Source organism: Notolabrus celidotus, chromosome 12, assembly GCF_009762535.1.
Source record: "Notolabrus celidotus isolate fNotCel1 chromosome 12, fNotCel1.pri, whole genome shotgun sequence".
NCBI classification, from domain to species: domain Eukaryota; kingdom Metazoa; phylum Chordata; class Actinopteri; order Labriformes; family Labridae; genus Notolabrus; species Notolabrus celidotus.
In genome coordinates this window covers 30,881,614-30,888,655 of record NC_048283.1, presented here as the reverse complement: position 1 = coordinate 30,888,655, position 7,042 = coordinate 30,881,614, and the positions used below count along the sequence as shown (strand labels likewise).

Below are 7,042 nucleotides of genomic sequence, written 5' to 3'. Positions count from 1 at the left end.
TAGCAGGTGCATTTGGCTTGCATACCTCTGATCAGTACACCACTGTGCTTGTCTTCTTAGCTTTCTCTGTAATAAGCTCCTTCAAAGATCAGTATGTACACCCCCCCAACCCCCCTTCCTCCTGATAAGATCTGGAATATGTAGTTCTCTCCTTCCCTTTATTCCCAACTCTTTTCGTTTTCTCAAGAAAATGTCAGTTTAATCATATCTTAATGCTTTGATAATGGGGTTCTTTTACACGGGCGAAGAACAGTCACTTCAGTGTCTTAAAAGCCCAGGATATGGAGGGAAGGAGAGAATGTCGCTAAATTAAATTTGCTCTGGACCTGCTTCAGCGCTGTGAATGTGCATTTGTGTGTGTGTGTGCGTGTAGCAGTGGAAATTGAGGCGTTCTTTCACCCCTCTTGACAATCACACAAAACATGTAATTGTTTAATGTGTGCAAGTGGAGACTATTAATATTTAAATGTCAACTTGCTTGATTTAAGTAATTGTGAAAGTTTAATGGAGACTATAACAGGCATGTCAGTGTAGGCCAAAAACCTGCCACTTTATATGTAGGGACTGAGCCTTATCTTATTGCTTTACTTAAGTATTTCCCATAATGAGGTGTAGAGACAAGGCCATTTTCATTTGAGACTTTTTGCTGGTAGTTCTCCCTCTGTGCTGTTTGAGTATGAATATTTCAACAAAAAAATTGCCAGAAGTAAGTAGCAAAACACGCGCAAACAGTAAATATTTGTAAAGTGTCAGTGCATGCTAACAGCGAAGGAAGAAACGCAATGGTCCCCAATGGGAAATGCGTGTGCAATTGTGCAGGTGTTGAAGCCAGCTGCTGGGCTGCCAAACGCCCCCCCCACTTCTTCCTGTCACTCACAATGACAGGCAGGTAAGGCAGCGAGCGCACACACAGTCCCTTAACTACAAGGTGAACAACTGTTAAGGTGTGTGTTTCTCAAAAGCAATGAGGGAACTGTCCTCTGAACTTATGCTACTCAGAGTGTTGGGGAAAAGGAGAAAGTTGTTCTTGTAAGGCAAGGCTGTGCTTTTCAAACAAACCCTGAAATTGGTTTGCATTGTGGAGGGAGAAAACTTGTAGCGGCACCACCTACTTTTACCCAATTTGGCAGTGCAAGAGAAAAAGACCAGAGGGCATATTAAACGGCCCGATGGCTCCTCCATGTTGCAGTTGGTCCTCTCTGAGACCGAGACACTGCCGGCTGCAGCATTGTCTTGACCTACTTGTGACTGTTATTGCGCTGAATTAGAGGGATGGCTGACAAAACAGCTCAACAAAGGGAGGGGGAAACAGCTCAAAAACAAATAGCCATTTCTGGTGGAGTTTTGAGTTTTAATCAGTGAAGCAGAAGCCAGCAGAGAGCAGGGGAAGTCTGCGCACAAAAACATATCTGCGTCTCAAGATGGATCCTTGACTAATCCCGCCGTCTGAGCTCAGCGCTCCCAAGATGCTCTGAAAGGAGAGGAGGAATACTGGAGGAAAGGAGGTGGTGAGGGAAGGGGACCATAGATTCGACAACAACAACAACAAAAAAATCCAGTTAGTCCCTCCACAGGCCATTTTTAGTTCAGGGACAACATTTTGGCCCTAATTGCACTCTCTCCATCAGCAGCAGATTTGGTTGGGCATCCTCTTGTATGCCTAAGCCGAGACTGCTAGCTGCTCTAGATCCTTATTAGCATTGCACTTATTTTGGCCAAGTATTCGCGACTCCAGTGTTACAATTCTGCACAAAAGCATCATCAAACTGCTCGGACGACATCCTCTTTTGATCTTTTAATTAGTTAGTTTGCATTGGGTGGTACAGTAAGCAGCGGATTGGTTATTTATTTGCTGAAACACTGACTGCCACATTATTGTGTGGCTCCATGCAGGCTGCTGTCGTCTTTGATTCAGCCTAATGGAGTCCCACCAAGCAACATAATATGTGCTGTATGAAAAGCCTGTAATTCCGACTCATCTTAAAGGAGTGATGTGTACAGCAAGAGAGAATGTCTCCACAATGACACAAACACACAAAAAAAGACAAATTCAAAAAAGGAGGACACAAAAACTCCATGTGATTCTGCCTGGACATGAAACCAATTTGTTCAGAGAATCATTTTACTTCTGTTCACAATAATTGATTAAAGGAGAGCTACTTTTCATTGATCTTTTTCACAAAGCTCCAAAAGCAACTCTCGCTAAACAAGGAAGTGCTAAGTAACACGTTCATAGCAGGGTGGGATTGCTATGATTTTGCTGCAGAGCATAACAAATATTCAGCTTACAGTTGCGAAAAAATTGACATTGTACTCAATGTATTTAGCACTGAAAATGCATGTTCAGTGCAACTAATGCCATTAAAAAATTGCCCTAATATTGAAGTAAAAAGATATGTGTCATAAGGAGCGAAAGGAGAGTCAAGTGATGCGGTGGACAGCATTTAAGCTGTTGCAGATTGCTGCTGCTGCTTAACAGGACTCTGTCACTGGCACTCTGTAAAACTGTCAGGGTTACCATTGAGATGAATCTAAAACTGGCCACAGGGTTATTTTTAGACTTGGCTGCAGGATAAAAAGTTTCTGAGCCCCATAAGTAGGTCAGCTCAAGTGGTGTTCAGATTGCTGTTATGTACAATTACTGAAAAGTAGCATCTCTGGTCGGAGCAACTTTTAATCCATACTCCAGTGAATGAGCAAGTCGACTTCTTCCGGACCAACTTTTTGAAAATCTTCCCTGATCCGCTAACAGTTTGTTCTACAAGTTGGTTTTGTCAGCGTACCTGTTTTAAGTACTGTGTCATAAAAAGCTGCTTTTGATGTGTGTGATTCTTTGGCTGTTTCTGTGGAGTGGAAGCAGATTTAATGTAACAAATATGGTAGAGTTCTGATGTTACTGTAGGTTTCTCTCACTTTAACCCTTAAGATCTTTACAGTGATGTTAGTGCTAATGCAAAACATGCATTACAGCATCTAAACATGTTTGTTCTGCCACATTGGTTTTGTATCTAATGACCAGAAATGTTGGGATAACAGCCGAGTGGTTAATTTAAATTACAACAACAATATGCCAGGTTTCCCTGTGATTTTTATTCACTGTTGACTTATGGTCACAGCAGAAAATATTTCACATATTCAAGAGCTTTTATCTTGTCCATTCAAACCGTCTCACTTTCATGAGGTTAAGGGCAGATTTCCATTCACTTATGGTATACCATTTAATGAGCGCGGTCAAATAAACCTCTGCCGTATAAAGTTGTGTATCACAACTGTGTGTTCAGTTGCATTAATTGAATAACAGGAGGGGAGCAGGTGACAGTGCTGCAGTGAAAATGATGAGTGGCTGTAACAATGGTGTGGCCCCCATTCCAACTTTGACAGGTAAACAATCTAATTGATTTTCCATGCTGTCTTGCTGGACTGTTCAATGCCATATTTCCAGTTTAAACGTAGACCATTCTCAGTGTTTGCAGAACAGACAAGCCCGTCATCTGTAGCACTGAAAACATGTCAAGTTAGAACGAGTAATTTGTGGTGATGAATGACAAGTGCAGGCTCCTGTTCAGTAGTCTGAGCGCTCATTAGAAAACACATTTTCAGATGTCACCAAGCCTCCGTGTTTTTGTACTTTTTGGGGAGAATAAACAAATATTGCTTGAATACTGCAATGTCACAGAATGAGCAGAAGGAATTTAAACCTCAATTGACATGTCTCACGCAGCCGACTTTTTTGAACGTTGACAGCCATCTGTGTGGATTCCTTTCACTCTCCACTAATGAGCTGTGGGTTGAGGAGACCCAATCTACACAGGCCTGTCCCTGGGGCCCTGTACAGCTGCTGGGCACACACACACACACACACACACACACACACACACACTAAGACTCCTCACATACAAACACACACACACACAAACACACATGCAGCCATCAGCTTCACTCTTTGTATGAAGACACACTTTGGCTTAACAAGATCTGAAGTCACATAACTTCACATGGAGTATGTTTTTTTTCTTGCAACACACACATTCTTGTTTGCCAACTGCAGACTGTAAGAGTGTCTTCACCAGAATAAAACAGGAGAAAACAGAATATCCAAACAAAATGAGAATGCTGAACATAATGCAGTGGTTGTAGCAAAAGAAAAGATCCAAGGTAAACAATAAATCCATACCTTCTGTTTAATTGTGTCCTGGTATATGACTGGTGATACGTGTTTTGATATTTCTGAAGAGTATGTTTGTATGTGTGACAGTAGAGGGAGTAGATTTAGGCACCTCATGTGCGGAAACGGAGGTAGCGCATTAATATAATCTTAAAGTCAAAGTCTGAACAGCTATTCATGCTTTTACTTCCTCTCATTCCTGTACCTGTAAATGTTGTGGCAATGTGTAGAAATCTATTTGATCCCTATCAAGCACAAAAGCAGATGAGCTGGAATGCCACTGATACAGGGTGTGAATAGGAAATGACAGGAAGAGCTAATCAATGTCCTCCAGGACTGGCAACCGCCTCGCCTTTGTTTCTTTTTGTAAATACAAGCCTCTTTAACATCACAATATAAGCCATTATCTCGCCCGGCAAGGTAAATTTTGGGGAAGCTGCACAAAAACATACATTTTCCCTCAGCTTGGAGCTGATCAGTCGGGTGAGATCTAAAGTCATGCAAATGTTACTGCAGAAAAATACTGGCAAAACGCATTCTAATTATTCCATATCAGCACATTTGCATGGAAAGGATTTTTTTCTTAAGAAGCGAAGAGTTTATGATCAGTGGAGCTTGGGCATGGGAGCTGTTTAGGAATTCACTGCATTTTGATCTAATCACAAAATCAAAATATTCATGAAACACAATGATATCTCCCTGAAGCAGGCGGCTAGCCATTAATTTTCAAATTCAGGTAATTTATTAACACTTATCAGAGACTGAAAAAGCCTTGCTGTGTGTTTGTAAAGTGGGTGAGAGGGAGAGAGGAGTTTGAAAAAAACTGATTCCAGATGATTTATAAGGGTGTGCTGGGTGCATTTTTAACCAGGTATTCAATTAGAATGTATGTCCAATTTTCTATTATAGATCTACAGTTAAAAACTCTATTAAAGGACCATTTTCTTTTGCATACATATCTATTATCAGCATTTACTACACATTTGATGACTCTGGCTCTGTCATTGGGCTTTATTTATTGTCATTGGTCTCTTATTAATTGGAAGAGGTTTGACCATAGTCTACAAGATGCTGCTTGGACATAATTCGTGTCGGTGCACACCTGGAGTATGTGTTCCTAATATAACAGCTATCACTAAAGCACATAAATCACAGCCTCAAGTAATATCACTGTGACCAAAACAACTGTTGTACCTAACCATTTTCTGAGACACACTGATCCAGTCCTTGTTCTGACAGATACAGACAGAAGCAACCACAGTGGAATCCGCGAAACCAGGTAGCTAGCTAAGATGTTGTTTCTAGGTTTAGTGGCCGGAATTGAGAATTGAGCGAGTCAGAATATAGACATATGTAAAATTTTTACTTCACCTGTAACCTAACTAAACAATGTAATTAATGATTAGCCATTTTGCCTCAGAAGTAAGGCAAGGTGTAGTTTGTAAGCTAATTAGCCATGCATGCTAACAACCACCACTTACCTAAAGCTGGGGCTGGTAGTCAGATTTAGATCCACTTTTTGTTATACTGGTTAAAATGATCTTTATGTCCCGATGGTAATTAATACATAATGTGTTCTTAAAAAAGAGGTAAAAAAAGCTTCTATCTACAGCCGGAGTAAACCTGGGAAAACACCAACCAATCCCTGCCATCAGGAGCCAAATGATGAAACCAATCAAATCCTGTCCTGCCGTTCTGCCCGCCTCCTGCAAAGCGTACATTTCATGTTTGTTTGTGTTTTTAACTTTCACTATGAGAATGTTTTGGTGTTTTCTTACCGCTGAGTGAGACATGAGTTGACGTAGTGCAAAATGCAAACGATGTGCTGAGGACCGGTTTTTAATCAGTGACCATCATAGTATGTGAATGGGGCGTCGTTTTGGAAGAGCTCTGAGGGGGGGTTAAATGGAGTCCTGAGGAAATGCTACATTCAAATTCATGCTAGTTTTCCATGGCTACCAAGCCTAGCTGCAAGGGCAGACAAAAAATGAATTCTCAATCAAAAACTTATGTTGCCTTCAACCAAACGCATATAAAATCATTTGCACAAGTGAATTACGTGTTCAACATTCCACTACCTTCATTCGATTATTCATGAGAGTTGAAAAATCGTAACTTCAGCAAATAATTAGCGGTGTGATAGCCTGCCAGTGTGCAGATACTCTGGTAATATGATGTGACGAGCAGATCACTTAGGTTCATTCATTTTAAAAAATATCAGGCATATTGATTTTATCTCTGTGCAGCTTCCGTTAACTTTGTGACACTACCTGTGAGCAGACAAAAAATGAATGATCAATCAAATAGTTCATTTTGCCTCCAAGAAAGGCATTTAAAATAATTTGCGCGAGTGAATTACATGTAAAGACACGAGAAGAGAGTTCTTGTCGGGCAGCACAAATGACACAAATTGGGCGATTCTAGCCAGTGTTCAGATTCCCCAGTAACATGATGTGATGCACAGACTGCAGAGGTTCATTCATTTTGGAAAAATCTGACTAATTGATTTTATCTCTGTGCAGCTTCCGTTAACTTTGTGACACTACCTTTATTTTATGGGAACAGGAATTAAAAGGAGCTGGCATTCAGGAAAGTGAGTGAAGAGGTAGCATTATCTGGTAAATTGTGAAATCCTTTTCACAATTTTCACAGCTATCGGTTGAACTAGCATGTTAGTACTGCCCCAATTAGCATTACCAGCCTTGTCATTCAATGTTGTCAAGCTCAACCTGGTTTGATGACTACAGACTGGAGGGGCATTTGATGGGAAGCTCTCCCCTCTCGCAATTTGCGTCTTTGAGTACACATGAATGGAATGAAGTTATTTGTATGAATTAAGCACGTGAACATGAAACATTTTTGCATTCCTCCAGGTGA

At 40.8% G+C, this 7,042-nt stretch overlaps 1 long non-coding RNA gene across 1 annotated transcript in view; it reads right to left on the bottom strand.

Annotated features, from left to right (window-relative positions):
- LOC117823237 overlaps positions 1-6,050 on the bottom strand; it is an 11,722-nt gene extending 5,672 nt beyond the window's left edge. The window contains exon 1 of the long non-coding RNA XR_004633347.1: positions 5,944-6,050. This is a non-coding gene — a long non-coding RNA (uncharacterized LOC117823237). The remainder of the gene's footprint in view (positions 1-5,943) is intronic.
- Positions 6,051-7,042: the final 992 nt, after the last annotated feature.